Source organism: Harpia harpyja, chromosome 3 (assembly GCF_026419915.1).
Source record: "Harpia harpyja isolate bHarHar1 chromosome 3, bHarHar1 primary haplotype, whole genome shotgun sequence".
In the NCBI taxonomy this organism is placed as follows: Eukaryota; Metazoa; Chordata; class Aves; order Accipitriformes; family Accipitridae; genus Harpia; species Harpia harpyja.
The window spans coordinates 48,363,597-48,384,920 of record NC_068942.1 but is presented as its reverse complement, the minus strand read 5'-3'; positions in this window follow the sequence as shown (position 1 = coordinate 48,384,920).

Here is a 21,324-nt window from a genome sequence, read left to right as displayed (position 1 = left end):
ATTATTAATGTTTAGATAATAACTAGAATATCTCCCTCAATAACACAGGGCTTCATGAAATATTCAAATCCCGTTCAAAATGGTACTGCTTGTTACATTAAAATAAAATAATATTAATGATGATAATGTCACTTTTCTAGCTTAAACATTCAACTCCTCAACCAATAAAACACCCATATGATCATTTTAAGAGTAAGATTACTTAACCTAAGGCTTTTTAGGTGTTTGCAACACTATTCTTTTAGCACTGTTCTCAAATAGATTATGTGGTTTTTATCAAACACACACCCACTCTCACCATCTGCTGGAAATTTATAAAAAGTATAAGAATGTTAAGGTAGATTTCCTCCATTTATAAAAACTGGGAGAATTTAAATCAAGAAAAAAGAGAGCTTAAGACGGCTGTTTCAGTTCTGAGGGTTTCTTTCATTTAGTAAGATGCTGATAATCATCTGAGGCTACAACGGCATGTAATACTGACCCCAACCAACAGCAAGTTGGAAAGGGTTAGTGAAAGACATGATGGCCTTCCCAGCTGTGACCCCACTGCAGAGCAAAAACTGCCACTGCAAAAGATGTCAGCTCACTTCTAAGGAAGTGCTAGGTGCTTCTGACCAGGATGACAGAATGGTTGAAGTTTGGAAATCATCTAGTCCAACCCCCCTGCTGAAAGCTAGGTCAATTACAGCAGGTTGCTCAGGGCCTTGTCAAATTGAGCTTTGAATATTTTCAAGGAAGGAGACTCCATGACTTCTCCAGACAATCTGACCCAGTGTTTGATGATCCTCACGGTAAGTGTTTAAATAGAATATCCTGTATTTCAGTTTGTGCCCATTGCCTCTGTCCTTTCACTGGATACAACTGAGAAGACTGTGGTTCCATCTTCTTTATTCTCCCTCATCAAACATTTATACACATTGATAAGACCTGCCTGCTCGCCCATGCCCTGGTTTTCTCTTCTCCAGGCTAAACAGTCCCAGCAGTCTTGACATATAGCAGATGCTCCTGTCCCTTAATATCTTTGTGGCCCTTCATTGGACTTGCTTCAGTATGCTCATGTCTCATTTGTATTGGGGAGCCCAGAACTGGACACAGCACTCCAGATTCCTCACCGATGCCAAGTAAAGGGCAAGGATCATCTCTGTCAACTTGCTGACAAGCTCTTCCTAATGCAGCCCAGCATGCTGTTGGCCTTCCTTGTCACAAGAATGCATTGCTGGCTCATGGTCAGCTTGTTGTTCACCAGGGCGCTTTCTGCAAAGCTGCTTTCTAGCCAGTTGTCCCCCTGCCTGTACTAGTGTGTGGCGTTGTTCTTGTCCAGGAGCAGAACTTTGCACTTCCCATTGTTGAACTTCACAAGGTTCCTGTCAGACCATTCCTGTAGTCTCTCAGGGTTCCTCTGAAAAGCAGCACACCATTCTGGCATATCAACCACTTCTCATCTGCAAACTTGCTCAAGGTTTGAGCACCTCTGCCCCATCATCCAGGTCATTAATGAAGATTTTAAGCAGTATTGTCCCCTGTAATGACCCCTGGGGTACGCCACTAGTGACTGCCCTCCAGCTGACCTTTGTAATGCTGATCACATCCCTTCAAGCCCAGCAATAAAGCCAGTTTTCAATCCACCTCACTGACCACTTCAGTCAGTCAATGAGGATGTTATGGAAAACAGTATCAAAAGCTGCACTAGAGCTGAGATAAACAACATCCACTACTCTCTGCTCATTCATTAAGCAAGTCATCTTATTGTATAAGGCTATTAGGTTGGTCAAGCATCAATTCCCCTTCATAAATCCATGCTGACTACTCCCAGTCATCTTCTTGTTCTTAATAGGTTTGGCAACAGCTTCCGTGTGATTTGCTCCATGACCTTTCCACGGATTGAGGCAAGGCTGATCATCCTGTAGTTCCCCAGATCCTCCTTCTTACCTTTCTTGAAGATAGGAGTCACATTTTCTCCCTTCTAGTCCTCAGGAACCTCTGCCAATTGCCATGACCTTTCAAAGATAATCAAGAGTGGCCTTGCAATTACATCAGTCAGCTCCATTAGCACACTTCGGTGCATCCCATCAGGACCCATAGAGTTGCGTACATCCAGCTTGTTGAGGTGTTCCCCAACCTGATCCTCCTTTACAAAGAATAAGAAGTCCTCATTTAGTCAGAATTCCGTGACTTGGGGTTCTTGGTAGAGAGAGAAGCAGAGAAAGCACTGAGTACCTGTGCCTTTTCCATGTGCTTTCTTGTCAGGTCCCCTATCCCATTCAGCAGCAAGCTCATTTTTTCCCTAGTCTTCCTTTTGCTGCTGTTAAACCTGAAGAAGCCTTTCTTGCTGCCCTTTGCATCCCTCACTAAATTCAACTCCAAGTGGGCTTTCACTTTCCTAATACTATGCCTGCGTGCTCGGAGTCCCTATATCTCTCCTGTCATTGGTTCCACCTCTTATATGATATCTTTCTGCATTCCAGTTTTATCAGGAGCTCCTGGTTCATCTGTGGAGGCCTCATACCTCTGACTGGTTGTTGGCCAGCCTGGCAAAGATGCTTTTTCCCCATTTGGGCAGGTGGTCCCATCTCTTTCTAGAAGTTCTCAATTCTCAAAGAGGGTCCTGACAGTTGTAAAAGCCAAATCCCTGCTGTCAACAACACCTGAGCAACCTGTTGTTGACTTCACAGAATGTGCTTACTTCTCCTGAAGCTCCTCACTCTTTCCAGCAAGATTGAGGACAAACTACCTGGGCCCCAATGGTTTTGACACACGGTCACAAAGCCATGTAGTCACACTTGATATGCTCAAAGTCACCCTGGAATACCATTGGTGCCCATGTGGAAGAGCAGCAGAGGTAATAGCCCAAGGGTTGGACAAGGTTCAGCAGTCTCTGTAACATCCCAGATCTGAGCTTTTGGCAAGCAGCAAGCCTCTCTAGACAGCAGGTCAGGTAGGCGGACAAGGCCTTCATCCCCTGCAGCAGAGACTCTTCCAATTCCATCACTCAGTGACTTTCTCCTAGTGCCTCTGTGTGGCTCAGGGTCTGCAAGCTCAGGTGTTTTGTTGGACATTGCTCCCAGCCTCTTGTCTGCTACCTGGGAAAGAAACCTATTCTGTAGTTACAGATGGAGCAGGAGCCTTGCTCCTGGTGCCAGAAGTCACAGATTTCCTGGGTTTGCCATCCGTTTCCCAGTCTAGTAAGGACAGATGTTGCCTGTCCCTCCCCAGTACAGGTTGGGGGTTGACAATCTTGTACCTGCAGGGTCTCAGAGAAAACCTGACCAATCCCTTTTTCCTCAACTCTGACAGTGTACATACAGTCTGCTGACCTCCCCCCATAGCTCCTTTACTTGGCAACAAACCACCACCAACATACACCTCCTGCAGGCAAGGACACCACCTCTCCCTTCTCCAACCTCTGCAGGAGGCCCTAGTCCTCCCCAGACCTGGAGATCTGCATCCTCCTGGAGCTCTGAGTTGAGGCCTCTCATATGCCCGCACCCAGCAGGTGCTGGGGACCATGCCTTAGAGTGAACAAAAGCTTAAAGATCCTTTCATCAAGAACAGCTGACAGAAGCTGCTAGAGCTTCCTTGAAGTGACAGCCCCCATGGAGCTACCCTTTCCTGGCAGCGGGAGACACCCTTAGTTTCTTCAAAGGATTCACAGAAGTCACCTACTGAACCCTGAAGATGTTCCCAGAAGATCTACAAGATCTAGAAGCAGAGCCTGGAAACTGCTGCACAGTCTACTGTCTGTTGGCTGCCTCTGTTAGGTGCACTCAAGGTCATGGGATGTCCTCCTGGGATGTTGGGGTAAGAACGGTGTGGGAAAACACACTGACAATTATGGGAAAATAGGAAGGGTGAAGCATAGGAGTCCTCTGCTTTTACCAGTACAGTGTCTGGGCTGGTCCCTGACGAAAAGAGTGGTGTTACGCTTCCTGCCTGCTCTAATGTGTAAAAGAGTAAGCAATGGCTCAGGAGATCAAAGACTGGGAGCTAGCAAGCAGCTACTATAGGATGAAGCGTCGATCTGGACAAATGTTTCTCTGGGTTTGAGAATATGCATTTTGGTACCGTGAAAAGGGGGAGGCCATAAGCGACAGATAGTGGTTCTGAGTTTTTCATAAAAGAAGGTGATCTGGTCAGTAACAGGATCTTAAGAGCTGAACTTTAGTTGTGCTTGGATACCTAAGCCAAAGAAGAGTCCCTCAGGATTTCTGTGTGACAACTTATGTGCTGGAAAATCCACTTGTAATATGGTCTGAGCAGCTTAATGTCTACATTTTACATAGGTTAGTTTACATCCATAAACAAAGTGAGCCTTCACATTGATCTACTAAGAATTGATCTAATCTGTGGTTTCAAAATACCCAGTGAATTGATCTCTAGATGCTGCAATGTTTAGTTTCCCAGTACCAGTATCCCTTTAGGACTCCTCTTCAGAGATATAGTCCTTCCTATATTCATCCTGAAACAGTAAGCTGAATTTTTTTTTTTTTTTTAAATCTCTTCATTTCCTTGACATTTCCAGCAGATCACTTCTTACTTTTTTCTCTCCTCTCATTCATTCATATAAACATACACACTTTGCACACTTGTGAGATTCTGCTCTTCCTCTTGTGCACCATGCATAGAACCTTAATTAACATATGAATACTTCAGTTTATGAATAACATACATTATTTAACATCAAAATCATGCCCCACAGTTGTTCTGTGCATGCAACACAAAAAGAGATATTGACTTTGATGGTCTCAGTAAAAATATAATGCAGATACCATTTGTTTACTTAAAAACGTCTTTTCAGTATGGACTAAGCAGTTCCGAACATTAATAATGAATATTTACCTAGAAAAAATTACAATGTAAGAACTCTATTGCCTGAAGGACAATATTAATTAGTAATAGTAGTCCCTAACTTAGTTTCAGAAAATGCCTGCTGTCTTCTCTAAGTATGTATGGAGCATAATTACACTACCGTTGGTCAAATTAGGTCACTTCCTTCGAGGCTTTGTAAATATCCAGATGTTATCTTTTTCACCTATGCAGCTAAGACTATTTTAGGTATTTTATTCCTTGTTGCAAGCCTCCAGTAAAGACAGAGAATGATCCTTGGATCCTCTAGGGCGTATTCTGCCCTCTGTATGCCAGCTCTGCTGTAGAGGGTGGGAGCTGCACATTTGTATCTTAGAAGAGAATATAATCCCTAGGCACTGTGTTTTAAAATCAAGCAGTACATATTCATCCCATTTGGAAGCAGAATACATTTAAACTTGTAAAAAGATTGTTTACAGAAGCTGGCAGAAAGAGTAGGTAGTATTTATTTTAATTATTTATTCTTTCATTCATTTTCAAAGTGCTAATGAACACTTCCCCCCCCCCGCCCCCCCCCCCCAAAAAGAACCTGTTTAAAAGCATAGATTGTTTAGGACAAAAGTAATATTGACAAAAATGGATCAATATTTTTTTTGCTATTGTTGAGATCCTGTGAAGATAATTCTTTAGTACCCTGCACTGTGTTGTGACTGTTGCCAGCATTTAAAACTCTCATAGGTAAACCTCCTGACTTCAGAATAACCCTTGCAGAGGTTGCCTTTGTGTGTGAGAACACCTGGCGTAATGAGGTCCACAAGTGTAAATTCTAGCGACTATATATGCAGGTGATAGTGTTCAAAACATATGTGTACAGCTGCTTTTGAGTACGCAAATAAAGGCTTTCCCATCTCAGACCCTCAACACTTCATGCATTTCAGGAGACCAGAACATAAATCCCATGAAATTAAAGGCTAAAAAAAGTCAGTCGGAAGAGAATGCTTCACTTCTTAGGGTATATGTTATGTCAGCAACAGGCATTTTAAAAAGGAACAGCCTTCTACAGAGACAAAAGTCACTTGCCGCTTGTTCTGAAGAAGAATTTTTGCTTCTTCCCAGTGTGGGACTCTGCTAACAGCAAGAGATGGAGGAACCATGTTTTTTCTATTCATGCTGAAGTTTTCACTTTATTGGAAAATAATTTTTTTGTTACAACTCAAATATCCAGATACAATATATGCCACCTCATTACTGGGAAACTGATTTAGGGATAAAATTCTAACCGTTTTCTGAATTTGCATCAGCCTTTTAAAATATACTCTTGTAGTTTAATCTCCTCTTGTTACAGTTACATTTTCAGCATTCACAACCTTGTTCGTGTTTTATACAATGTCAGATAGCAAGTGTCAAGAGAAATTTAAAATTATAGTTCATTTACTCTAGTTAAACATAAGGAAGCAAAAGCAATTACCAGAGCAAAATGATGGAATTAAAGATTCTTCTTGCAACCTAGTTAGGTATTTAGTGTTTGATGAGTGTTGCAAAAGATAAATATATTTTTCAGAGAGGACTGTATCAATCTACAATCATGAATGAAAGCCACTGAACATGATTTAGATATCAAATATATGGTTTGCAAACAATTATCAGTCTTGGACCAGAAGGCTGGAGTTAGCTGAGAATATAATTCTTCTTTGTTCCTCAAAAGATTTTTTTAAAGTGGTAAATAAGTCTTATAAAGCAATTGGGTATTTATTACTGAAAATATTCTTAAACAAAGATTAAATTTTAAAAGAGATCCTGCAGATGTTCTATAGAAGATATATATGTATAATCCTACATAAGCAGACTAAATGTATTCTTACTATGAGAATAGAATGTTAATTAGTTTAGTTTAACTACAATCTTACTACATGCTAGAAGTTCAAATTTAGTGGATTGGTGATTCATTTTGATTGATCATAAAAAGTGAGCATAGACTTATTGTTGTGGTGACTAGTCTAAACTGTATGCCATGTGCATCTGTAATTTAATCTGTGATTCATACTATATGGCACATTACACATAACAAAATCTTTTTGATTGTTAAATATAGAGAACTTGAATTCATCTAAGCCTTACTTACAAATATCAGATGCTCTATAAGAATGAGTTATAAATTCATAGAATCATAGAACAGTTTGGGCTGGAAGGGACTTTAAAGATCATCTAGTTCCAACCCCCCTGCCATGGGCAGGGACACCTTCCACTAGACCAGGTTGCTCAAAGCCCCATCCAACCTGGCCTGGAACAATTCCAGGGATGGGGCATCCACAGCCTCTCTGGGCAACCTGTTCCAGTGCCTCACCATCCTCATAGTGAAGAATTTCTTCCTTACATCTAATTTAAATCTACCCTCTTTCAGTTTCACTACATGCCCTTATAAAAAGTCCCTCTCCAGCTTTCTCGTAGGCCTCTTTAGGTACTGGAAGGCTGCTATAAGGTCTCCCCGGAGCCTTTTCTTCTCCAGGCTGAACAACCCCAACTCTCTCAGCCTGTCTTCATAGGAGAGGTGCTCCAGCCCTCTGATCATCTTTGTGGCCCTCCTCTGGACTCACTCCAATAGGTCCATGTCCTTATATTGGGGGCCCTAGAGCTGAATGCAGTACTCCAAGTGGGGTCTCACCAGAGTGGAGTAGAGGGGGAGAATCACCTCTCTTGACATGCTGGTCATGCTTCTTTTAATGCAGCCCAGGATACAGTTGGCTTTCTGGGCTGCAAACACATATTGCTGGGTCATGTTCAGCTTCTCATCAACCAACACCCCCAAGTCCTTCTTCTCAAGGCTGCTCTCAATCCATTCTCCACCCAGCCCGTATTTGTGCTTGGGATTGCCCCAACCCATGTGCAAGATGTTGCACTTGGCCTTGTTGAACTTCATGAAGTTTGCATGGGCCCACCTCTCAAGCCTATCTGGGTCATCCTGGATGGCATCCCTTCTGTCCAGCATGTCGACCGCACCACACAGCTTGGTGTCATCAGCAAACTTGCTGAGGGTGCACTCAATCCCACTGTCCATGTCACTGACAAAGATGTTGAACAGCACCAGTCCCAATATTGACCCCTGAGGAATGCCACTCGTCACTGGTCTCCACTTGAACATCTAGCTGTTGACTGCTACTCTTTGAGTGTGACCATCCAGCCAATTCCTTATCCACTGAGTGGTCCATCCATCAAATCCATGTCTTTCCAATTTAGAGACAGGGATGTCGTGTGGGACAGTGTCAAATGCTTTGCACAAACCCAGGTAGATGACGTCCGTTGCTCTTCCCTTATCCACCAATGCTGTAACCCCATCGTAGAAGGCCACCAAATTTGTCACAATTTGCCCTTAGTGAAGCCATGTTGGCTGTCACCAATCACCTACTTATTTTCCATGTGCCTTGGCTTAGTTTTCAGGAGGATCTGCTCCATGATCTTGCCGGGCACAGAGGTGAGACTGACTGGCCTGTAGTTCCCAGGGTCTTCCTTTTTTCCCTTTTAAAAATGGGGGTTATGTTTCCCCTTTTCTCATCAGCGGGAACTTCACCAGACCGCCATGACTTCTCAAATATGATGGCTAGTGGCTTAGCCACTTCATCTGCCAGTTCCCTCAGGCCCCACAGATGCATCTCATCAGGTCCCATGGACTTGTGCACCTTCCAGTTCCTTAGAGGGTCTAGAACCCCATCTTCTCCTACAGTGGGCCGTTCTTCATTCTCCCAGTCTCTGTCTTTGCCTTCTGCGACTTGGGCAGTGTGGCTGGAGCACTTGCTGCCGAAGACTCAGGCAAAAAATTTATTGAGTACCTCAGCCTTCTCCATATCCCAGGTAAGCAGGTCTCCCTTTTCCTTCCAGAGAGGGTCCACATATTGCCTAGTCTTCCTTTTATCACTGACATACCTATAGAAGCTTTTCTTATTGCCCTTGACATCCCTGGCCAGATTTAATTCTGTCAGGACTTCAGCTTTCCTAATCTGATCCCTGGCTTCTCGGACAATTTCTCTGTATTCCTGCAAGGCTACCTGTCCTTGCTTCCACCCTCTGTAGGCTTTCTTTTTGTGGTTGAGTTTGTCCAGGAGCTCCTTGCTCATCCATTCAGGCCTCCTGGTGGTTTTGCCTGACTTCCTCTTTGTTGGCATGCATCGTTCTTGAGCTTGGAGGAGGTGACCCTTGAATATTAACCAGGTTTCTCGGGCCCCTCTTCCCTCCAGGGCTGTATCCCATGGTACTCTACCGAGCAGGTCCTTGAAGAGGCCAAAGTCTGCTCTCCTGGAGTCCAGGGTAGTGAGCTTTCTGTACGCCCTCCTCACTGCCCTAAGGATCTTGAAGTCCACCATTTCATAATCACTGCAGCCAAGGCTGCCCTTGAGCTTCACATTCCCCACCAGCCCCTCCTTGTTGGTGAGAACAAGGTCCAGCATAGAACCTCTCCTTGTTGGCTCCTCTATCACTTGGAGAAGGAAGTTATCATCCACATATTCCAGGAACCTCCTGGATCGCTTATGCCCTGCCATGTTGCCCCTCCAACAAGTATCGGGGTGGTTGAAGTCCCCCATGAGGACCAGGGCTTGTGAACATGAGGCTGCTCCTATCTGTCTATAGAGGGCCTCATCCTCTCGGTCTTCCTGGTCCGGTGGCCTGCAGCATGCCCCCACTATAATGTCACTTGTCCGTGCCCTCCCTTTAATCCTGGCCCATAGGCTCTCGGTCAGCTCCTCATCCATCCCCAGGTCATTGACATAGAGGGCAACACCCCCTCATCACCTCCTCTGCCTGTCCTTCCTAAAGAGCCTGTATCCTTCCATTCCAACACTCCAGTCACAGCAGCCATCCCACCATGTCTCTGTGGTGCCAATAAGATTGTAGCCCTGCAGGCATGCACATGTCTCTAACTGCTCTTGTTTATTCCCCATGTTACATGCATTTGCTTAGAGGCATTTAAGTTGGGCCCCTGATGAAGATGACTTACTGGCTGGAGTGGCTACAATTCCTTTGTGCTGCTGTTCAGGTGCTCTCCAGCTGACCCATGATCGCTCTCCAGGCTCTGGGCACCTATTGCTGGCTCTGGCATCAAACTGCTAGGAGTGGGATGGATTGAGGTTCCCCTCCCCTTTTAAACCTTTAGTTTAAAGTCCACTTCACCAGCTTGGCAAGCCTATGACCGAAGATGCTCTTCCCCTTCTCTGACAGATGGACCCCATCAGCTGCCAGTAAACCAGGTTCCTCAAAGTGAGTCCCATTGTCTAAGTAGCTGAACCCCTGGCTGTGGCACCAGTCCCGTAACCATTTCTTGATTTGCCAGATTCAACTGGCCCTTCCAAAGCCCTTCCCTTTGAGCGGGAGGATTGATGAAAAAACTACCTGTGTTCCAGAGTCACTTACCACCACTCCCAGGGCTCTGTAATCCTTTTTGATACTCCTCAGACTGCTCCCAGCGGTATGACTAGTGCGCACGTGAAACAACAGCAGCAGATAATAGTCGGTGGGCCCTGTGAGGCTTGGTAGTCTCTTGGTGATGTCCCTGATACGAGCCCCCAGTAAGCAGCACACCTCTCTAGAGTGCGTCAGGTTGGCAGATGGGTGCCTCCGTACCACTCAGAAGAGAGTCTCCTACTACTATCACCTGTCACCTTTTCTTAGTTGCACTGATTGTTATATGGGGAGCAGATTGGGCTGCCTTACTCAGCTCCAGCATCTCCCCTGATGTGATGGGTCTTTCCTCTTCAGTCTGCAGAGCGGTGAAGTGGTTCGGCAAGGGCACCTCAGGCTTCGGGGGAAGCCTCTTCCTCCTACTGGTCCTTGCCATTGCAAGCTTCCATTCTTCTGCATTATTGGCCCCCCTCCCTTCCATGTGTGCCAATGGGGGAGTTTTTGGCTGTTTGGCTGTGGGCTGTGGGTCCACTTCAGACTGTGCTTGGAACCAGCTATTTAACTCCTTCCCGGCCTCCCTGATGCTATGCAGCCTTCTCACCACCTCCTGCAGCTCAGCCACCTGCTGCAGGAGGTCCTCCACCCAGGCACACCTTTTGCAGGTGTCATTATTTTGACATGGCTTACTGTAGTAACAGTTAACTGTATTCAGTTTAGGTTTACTGTGAGGTTATAGCAAGGCAAATAGTTGTGCTGCCCTGGAAAAAAGCATTGCAGAAGAGCAGAGCCTCATCATTAAAATTCAGAAAGACTGGGATGGTAGGGGAGGAGAATGATTTCCTGAAGGTTTTTAGTTTTTTCTGAGTATAGCATGCTTCCTTCTACCAGTTTCTTTTGGGCTTATTTTTCTATGCCACTGACATTTGCAGGTAGAAGGAAGAACTGGACTTAACCCCTGCTCCCTGCTCGCCTGTCCAGCTGTAACACAAGAAAGATCCACATTAATGTGAAGAAATTCAAAGGACCTTGTTCTCCTTACTGCCCTTTGTGTCACATATTCCGGCTAGTGCCTGCTGTCCTACCACAGCATGGGGAAGCAACCAGAGTCAGGTCTCCACATGCTCCCCATTCTACCCTTGCTGTGTGCCACCAGCAGGGTATTTCACGTTCAACCTCCATTATTTGGGTCTGGAGAAGGGTAGGCTACTTCCCATGGTGTTCTTATGAAGCAGAAGACCTCTTAGGAGTCAACATGTTTTGACCCAGTTTGGGGGAGGATATATATATGGAAATTTTAACGTTAGAATTCTTTTATAACAATTAGAATAAGCTCTCTCTAGATGCATCAAGAAATTAAGAGCAAGTGATACACTGGTTAGAGTGTGTTGGGTAGTTGGGTATTTATGATAAGTTTATAATATATTTGAGAAAAATAATACATGTGCAAAGACTTCTTTTTTCTAGGTATGGAACTGACATGCAAATATTTTTCAGGTTCCACCTTTTTTTAATATGTTTAAATTTATTTTAAATAGCAGCTGAAGCAAACATGTTTTTATTCCTTTTATTTGCCCATATAGGGACACCGTTCTTTTTGCAGTGGGTTGTTACAACTCCTCATATCACTGAAGTCTATTCAAGCATGCGTAAGGGTACTTCTGCTCCACCTCCATCTCTGAATGTCTCCCTGTTTTTAGATGTAACAAAAAGGTATAGAGAGTTTCTTAATATTTTGAAAGATCTAACTGCAGAGAAATGCAATATCATTTTGAAATAGTGTGATAGTCATATTCTTACCTGTGTAATCAATTTATGTTCTTTCAAGATTTGAGATATAATTCAGTTTCTAATCTTGTAACTTGCAGTCGTGTTTTAAATCTAATCTTTGTTTTTCTATTAAAGACATGAAAAATTATGACCAACTACTTATACATAAAGAATAGTAAAAGAAAGGGAGTCAAATGATAAAGACAGGGAAACATGACAGAGCCAAAGCATTATAAATTCTGAGTTGCATTAAATACAGATAGCAGTATTATAAAAGTTGTATCACTGATTAGAAAGTGCTTTGTAGCCACTACCATCTGCCTGTATTGTTGTTGTTCATAAGGTTTAGTATTTTTTTCTGGGGCCTAGCCAGCACGCTTGTGTTTAATAATCTGCTGTCCTTTTATACTTTACTCAGCAATCATTCACATTCTGCTGCAATACCAGCAAAACTTTAAACAACTACTTCTCATGTTTAATTCATGTTGGGGTTATTCTCGGATGGTCTTAGAATGCACCCATTCACTACAATCTTCTTAAAATAGCCCTTGGATACACAAACTTACAGACTCTTTGCTCATTTTCCCAGAAGGAAGCCTTCCACTGTACTGTATTTCCACTGCACATAATGCAAATTAGGAAAAAAGGGGAAAAAAAAGAGAGACCAGGTTCCCATGCAGATGTTCTGCACCTCTTTTCCATGGCCTTCAAAATTAGTCCTCTAGCTAGTGTACAGTGAAATGTATATTTAAGAGAAACAAAGCTGTTCTTTTTTATAAGAAATAATAATAACAAAATATTTCCCACCTCCTGTTGTTATACTAACACAAATCCACTGGTATAGATTAGTCTTTTCTGGGGCCAGTAGAGACATGCAAAAACTACAGACTATTTTCTCCTCAACAGAGTTTTGCTATGTTTGTTAAGATTAGGTAAAAAGCACCTTTCTATTCCTCCCTTTCCTACCACTGAATTCAATCATGCACAACAGATTACCAGATTAGGGCTTGAAGATTTTTCTAAGATTCACCTAAGTTTTTTCAGTAAGTCTGATCAATGAAATAAAGAGGAGTTTGGTACCTAATTCTTATCTGTGAAATAAGAAAATTCCCAGGAGTTGTATGTATAGGACATACACTTCCTTGTATGGAAAACTATTTCTATGGAAGCAAGTGCGGTACTGCAGAATGTCTGGCACCAAGAACCTCTGATAGAAAACAGTAATGAAAGCTCAAATCCATTTTACACTTTCAGCTTTGTGACTCTGTGATTGTATTTAATAGAAGTTGGGAAGATCACTATCCGTGCAAACACTTTGAATATTTAGAATATAACATGGAGGTGCTCTGTGTCTTTGCTATAAAACATATATATATATGAAAGACAAGTTCAACAGTCCATGAAATAATGCGCTAATCTCAAGAATTCACATGCGATTTGGGCCGTATTTTCATCTTCATGCACCTGCAATTGTAAAAGCAATTTCACCCTGCAAGTAAAGTAAACCTACAAAATATATACATTTCAGTTACAGCCAGAAAAGTCTTACAGAAAAATCGCTTTTTTCATTTTGAGGAAAATTGACACAATTCTTGCAAAATAACTTCTATAGCTTATGTTAACTTTGTTTCATTTTATTTCCTTCTGTGATTGCTGATTATTGCTTTATGTTAGCAATATGAAACTGTTGGGATATTCAGTCCTTCTTGTTTTGTAGATTTTTTTTTTTTAGTAAATTCCTGAATAAATTTGTAGATTTTAAAAATAATTTAAAAATACATAAAACAAATATTTAAACACTACCTAACATAATAACAGCATATATGTAAAAATCCGATAGAACTGAATGTCTTCTGTGCTCTTCTTCTAACGATCTGATGTTGTAGTAATGGCATTGTTTACTTCCCCAAGTGTTTGAGATTTATGTTGGTTAAAAATTTATATAGATTCATTTACTATCTAGAAACAGTTCTTTGAAATGATGCAATTTGAAATTACTGAAAAAGAGGGTTTAGAAGGGTGGAAAATGAGAAAAGAAAACTGAAAACCTTTTGGAGAAATAACTAGATTTGCATATCTCAGGGCATACACCACTCTCACTGGAATTAGGGAGAATTTTCCATGCTGGCAAATTATTTTATCACGTTCTACCACAGGATTTCTTATACCTGTCCTGAAGCACTTGGAAGTCTTCATGGTCAGAACCAGAACAGTGGACTAAACCTGGTCTGGGCACCTGATATTTCTAGCAAACACTATAATGTTCCCATGGATAGCCTTGTTTTAGAAACAACTGCCACACAGCAAGGGTTCAGACTTGATAAAGGCATTGAACCAGCTCTTGTTAGGTGTATGCCGATTATAGATTTCTGTCAAAAAAATTTTCACTACTGTTCCACCAGCAGCAGCAGCAAGAGTAAAAACACTACTGCAGTTACAAATGCAGTATTTCCTCGCTGTTAATAGCAACCTTGCTCTGAGCTATACCATGGTTAAAGTGTCAAAAACTATCACAACCTAGGCTATAGTAACGATGCAATTAATAACGTTGCAGCAATCTTTGCAGTGATGGGAAAGTTTCCCCATAGATCTGTGGTGTAGTCAGGACCCATAAAACCCTGAAAAAAGAATGGAAAGAACTCTGTTGTAGGCATCAGAATTTGTTGGCATTCAAAACAATGCACTCATCTGAGTATTACATACAGAGGTAATATTATTTATGTAAGAAAATGAAGAGTTTCTATGTAGAGAAATGCTAGATTTACTGACTTGGCCCTTTTATGACATGAATAAGGCAAGTTCCTAGTGGAAAAAGCAGTACGTGATTGGAGTTTCAGACTGTAATTAATGCTGTTAAAACGTTCTTCTAACTTTATGAAAGGGATTTTTGTCTATTTTTCCTAAATGTATCTGTTTTCCTCTTAAAACACAAACCCAATAAAATCCAGAGGATGAAAAGCAGAAACCTGAAAACCAAATTTTGTCTCAGAAGTCTGTATTTGTTTGGTTTGTTTATTTTCACTGAAAGCTCAAACACTTTAGGAGATGTTCAGGCAAGAAATGAAGGCATGGACAGCTATTGATCTTGGAGTTTACAACAGCAGTGTACCTTCCTGTTCTCTTTTCTGCCCCTTACACCCAAGAGTTGTGGATACTTGTGTCCTGCACATTGCCTCCGGCCTTAGGGTGTTGAAGTCATGTGCTGGATGTGCAGATATTATCAGGAGAAGACCTTCCTTTTGCCTCTTATTCAGCTTTTCTGCCTGCTCTTAGGAATTCCCAGCAATGTCCTTCCACTGCCTGGGAAAACTTACTGAGGATTTTCAGTGACTTTTTGGTTGACTGTCAGAATTGTCTTTATTAATGCAAGAAAGGAAAGGGAAATGGTGATTTTTTTTTTTTTCCTTTTTACGATTTTATATGTTAGCTAAAACTAAATTAATTAAGCAGGACATAGGGGTGGCACTTCTACAGCCTGAGGGGTTTCTCCCTGCCAGATATCATAAGCCAGCTGCAAAGAAAGAGAATCCACAGAGTTTTTTGCAATTGAAAGTGCTAGCCACTCCATATCTAGATTATTTGTAAGGTTCACCTATACTGCATGCCTGGTATCTTTTCCTTATGAGGAGAGTAAACTGGTGTTGCTTGGTTGAAATTAGTGTTCTAAGTTGAAGTCTAATAGATGAAAATCTGGCCCTTGATGCATGATACTTGAAACTAACCATAAGAGAAAAAAGAATTGAAAATCAGTGCTCATAAGAAAGCATCAAAAATCAGAATTAATGGGTATAAATGTACCTAACTGTCACCTTCATATAATACAGTGGCTCCAGCTTCTGCTATTCTGTCAAGATGGCATACTAACCTGTGAGAAGTTGTCTTGGGGAATATAAACAGTAGAGGGTTGCAAAGGGCTGCTAACTGGTTGCCCCTTTTACGATCAGTTTCTGGAAAGCCGTTTCTTGTCATCTCACTCTTGATGCATTTCTGACAAAATTCTCTACGGGGTACCTTCTGTTACAGGTAAAATGTATCATGTTTATTACTTCATGCAGTCCTTCCGTGGCATTTATTCTGTACTCATATGAAAGTGTTTTCTGCACTGAGAGGGAACAGTAGATAACATTAAAATTTATATCAGAAGAGTGAATAGTATTTAAATAACTCTATACTTATAGTTAACTAAATAAAAGCTTTTGAATGTTATGGGCCAGTTCTTTAGCTGGTGTAAACTGGATTCTGCTTCTCACCAGCCAAGCATCTGACCCATTGTGTTCAGGCTGGTTAACGCAGCAGCAGGGAAACACAGACTTATATGTCAATTGTGAATAATTCAAGTGGATAGATGACTCAGAAGGACAATGCAACAGCCCTGTATAGCTATTAATAAGGCTCCTTCAGCTGATCATCTCTGAAAGAGTTAGAAACATGTTACTTTCATGTGAAGAGCTCTTGACTCTTAACAGCCAAGAGCACTTCACATGAAATGTGAATGCATGTTGAATGTTTATTCTTTCATTAAATCATTCTTTGCTATTATCAAACCAATGCATTGTTATGGGATTTCCTTTTACTTTCAGCTATTTCTAGGTTTCAATACAAGTGTGGTTTGCTGTTAGTACTTGACTAATTATACTATTGTTGGTGTATTAGTTTAATCTAAGCCTGTCACCTTGGCTTTCTGTTGTCATGCACCCCATTCATTCAACAGAGTCTTCAATGGATTGGGCAAAATAACAGATGTTGAAACTATCTCATTACTGTTTTAAAAATGTCTGTGAAATGAATTATAATCTAATGGAATCTCAGAGAGCACTCGTTCAAGGAGCTGCTTATGTTCACCATAATGAAATGTAAATAAGGTTTTGAGCAATAAAACTTCACAAATGTACAATAATTGTTGTTTGCTTGAGAGGTTTTTGGGGGGCAAGGAGGTGTTTAAAATCAAAATAATGGCAGTCAGGGTTTTTAACTTGACCTTCAGGTAGAGAAAATAAGTGTTTTGCTTGGCTTCTGTAGATGTTGCACTCTCTTAGACTGAAAAGCTCTGTAATTGAACTGAAATGCCAATTATTTTATATTTAAAAGTACGACGTTGTGCAAAATCCTACCCTTTCTCCAGTAGGCTTTTTAATTTTAGATCATTACATTTCTGCTACTGATTTTTATCACTCTGTTAGTAGCAGTGGTGGAATGCCACATATAGATGAGGCATGTTTATTTTAAATACCAAAGGTGAAACACAACAAGAGACTTGAGTTCTTAAAAATTAAATACCACCACTGTATTCCAAATCAGCTACCTTCTAATTATCAGCTTAGGCAGGGAAACAATTCAGAAACGCTACTTTTTCACTTAGCTTTGATACTAAAAACTCAGTAGCAGTACTTCATCACTCACCTTTAAAGATTTCCAGGTGCTGAAACTGAAGGGCTGAACAAAAGAAAGAACACAAATCACCACTTCCCACTTCTTTAACATTGTGCTACAGCACTGCTTTCCTTCTTGCCCAGTTCTTTTGTGGGGGGCGTTTCTGAGCCGCATGATTCTTGCATTCCTGTATGCACAGTATTATTTTCAACAGAATTATTAAAAAGAAAAACAACAACAACAAAACAGTACTGACTCCTTGAATTTCATATCACGCCTAACACATTGAGCCAGGTTTGAACCAGCAGGCAATGTAGCTCTATTGATACTGACTCCAAGGGTGCAAAAGACCAAACAGGGATATTCAGTAATTGCATTAATGTATACAACCTCTTTGGTTTCCTGGTAAAGCCTCTGAATGGTCTACTCCTATACATCTTTCCAACTACTGTTGCTTAATTACTGAATTGAAATCCATGAGCACACAGAGAAAAGAGGGAATATTTCCAGTTTTCTGTTAAATACTGGTCAGTATGTGGAGTCATTTCCTCACCAACTGTCTGTCTAACAGCGTGGACACAGAATTGGTATTTGGCAGGGTTAAGTTGGAGAGCAGTGCAAAGATAAAGATGCCTGACAAACTGGATTTGTAGAAATGTAAGTGCATGAGTTACCATTGTCTAAAGCTAGCCTCTTCTCTAGGGAAAATATTATTGTCCTTATTGTCTAATATAGCAAGCCCAGGCTAACATATTACTTCGATTACTAACAGGGATGCCATGTTACAATTTTACCTTTCTTATTCCACTTAGAAATCTTCTCTGAGTGAAATTTGTGTGGGATTTGCTGAGGCCCAGAAGCCAAGTCAAAGCAGTGGCTCTGAACAAACTGCTTGGACATGACAGACAAGTAACCACAAGGCAGGAACAGAATGACTGTGAAGGTGCTCATGAAAGTATCAGATACTTTATGCAAACGTTGCTTGATGTGGATGCCTAGATGTCTTCTTTGCCTCTTCCAGAATAAAAAATGAGCCTTAGTAGTAATAACTGTGCTTGAAATGTGGTTCTATATTTGAAAGATTAGGTGTTCTCACCATTGCTATCAACAGTATAGCTGAAACCAGAATATCAATGGCATTAAATATTCCTCATGGAGATGCAGCCTAAATTTCAGATAAGAATGACACCCATGCTACTGGAGTATTACTATTTATCGGAATATGTTAGCCTGAGACATAGCTGAAGCTCCTGCTGTTATACTTCTGTGGCAATGACACCTAGATAAAAAGGACTGATTCTGGCAGCTAAATGCACATAATGTTGTAAGTTAAAGTAGCATGTGACACCATCCAGTAAATATTGGGCACAAATCTTTCTGCTGTGATAGTACTGTTGACATGCAAAAACAATGAGGCATATGTTTTGTTTTGATTTTTCTTTTAAATACAAATCAAACATTGTAAACCTTTTAAAAATGTATGCTTATGAAAGCAGAGAGTAATGAAATAGAATATGAGCATAGTTATGATAAATCATTGTATAATATGCAATAGTTTCAAGCTACTCACATGTCACTTCACCATAACAGTTGCAGTGTAATGAAGTGGTCCACAAATGATTAATATTCTTAAGTGCTTTCCTTTTTCTCTTAAGTGCTTCCAGACAGAAAAAAGAAATATATTGCATTATCAGTGTTTGTGTGTAGTTAGTGTCACAGTGTGTATTGATTTTTACCTCCTGTAACAAATGCACATTAGGAGGTTTTATCTGTATATGATAAACAAATTGGGGAATGTATCTCGAGCTACAACTGTAGCTGGTATAAATGGTGGTAGCACCATTGGCTTCATTGGAATTATACTTATTTACATAGGTTGATGTCCTAGTTTCAGCTGGGATAGAGTTAACTGTCTTCCTAGTAGCTGGTACGGTGCTATGTTTTGAGTTCAGTATGTGAAGAATGTTGATAACACTGATGTTTTCAGTTGTTGCTAAGTAGTGTTTAGACTAACGTCAAGGATTTTTCAGCTTCTCATGCCCAGCCAGCGAGAAAGCTGGAGGGGCACAAGAAGTTGGCACAGGACACAGCCAGGGCACCTGACACAAAGTGGCCAACAGGGTATTCCATACCATGTGACGTCCCATCTAGTATAGGAACGGGGAAGTGGGGGCAGGGATTCGCCGCTCGGGGACTGGCTGGGTGTCGGTCGGCGGGTGGTGAGCAATTGCACTGCGCATCATTTGTACATTCCAATCCTTTTATTATTACTGTTGTCATTTTATTAGTGTTATCATTATCATTATTAGTTTCTTCTTTCTGTTCTATTAAACTGTTCTTATCTCAACCCACAGGTTTTGCTTCTTTTTCCCGATTTTTCTCCCCCATCCCACCGGGTGGAGGGGAGTGAGTGAGTGGCTGCGTGGTGCTTAGTTGCTGGCTGGGGTTAAACCACGACAGTTGCGTATGTGGCCCTTGTCTTCCAAGTGAACTGAGAATATTCAGTACAAGTAACACTTTATCTCCCTGTCATTTAGATGTCTCTGGGGACTCTGCTTCTGTTCTACTCCCATGACTTTCACTTGTATTTCTAATGATTAAAAATACCTTCTCTGAAATGAAGAATCAACAGAATATTGGGAACGTGTTCGCTTTTTAAAAGTGTCTGTAACTTATTTTATTATTGTACTTTTCTATGTAGGTAACATTAGAGAGGGTCAAGGTTATATGAAATTACCTGAGTCTAAAAACATGGTATGTCTTTCATAGCAACCCTTCACTTGGTCCCAGTCTATAGGTAGGCCCTGTACTTTCAGCACTGCTAATATGGAGATGTTAAATATTAGCATGGTAAAACATCAGAGTTCTGCTAAAACGACTATCTCCACAGTTACTGCAACTGAGCTCCAGTGTGGAGAGCATCGCTTAAGCTTGGAGGGTGGCCTGAAGACGTCAATTGTCAGTTCAAGAAACAAAAAGAAAGTTTCTAATTCTTACGACTGTTATGAGGAGCTTGAAACTGATCTGAAATATTTTCAAAGAGAGAGAGAGATTCAAAACCCAAAACTTGTACTTTTGGGGAGAAGGAGCAGGAGGGTGAATGAAAAAAAGGAAAACTCATGATAATTAAGCCAAATCTTAGCAAGGCTGAAGCGTCTTCCTTATGCTGCTTTTTCTGCATTTGTTCTCACCATAGATTCACAAAGAATTGGAAAAAGAATCAGGAAAATTCTGGCAGAGAAAATATAGCGAAGAAGCAAGCCAGTCTTGGCAGATTTCAGTTAGCAGTAGGAATGTGGAATTCTTGTCGGTGCCCTCTCATTAGGTAATGGTGTCTTTTCCAAGTGAAGAGACTGAAAAAAAGTCCTGCTACTATTGCTGTGGAAAAGAAAGAGGGAAGTCTTTGCCATGACACTAAAACGCCATTCATAAGCACACTTTTTGTTTGATTAAAGGTCCTCATTTCACTGTGAAAGAGTGAAAAATATTGAATAGCATTGGTAAATAAAGTAATAAGTTTTAAAGATTTCGAATTGGTTTTATGTATGCGTACGGTTATTTCATGAAAGCAATTGCTGGGAATCTGTTTAGAGAATGAATGGAAAATCCTCCAATTTACAAGAGAGCTCTCTGAAGAGCAGTTTTGGAGAGCAACAGGTCTGAAAGGATAGCGGAAGAAAAGGGCAGAAGGTGACTTTGCAAATGGGCTTATGAAGAAATAGTTTTCTCAAGATGCATTGTTGGACCATGAAGGAGACCTGCTTTCCTTTACAGTGAAAGGAGACAGAAAAGGCCTTGGTAATGAGTCAAGGGAAGGCTAAACCAGGGATGCTTAAGTTGGAGAATGTGTCAGGAAGCTCCTGTTTCTCAATGCAAATGTTGAAAGACTGGTTTAGATACTGTCCAAAACTTGCAAAGGTACAAAAAATATTCAGCTAGGCAGGTATTCTAAAGTCTCATGGAACAAATCAAGTGAAACAAGTATACATCACATCG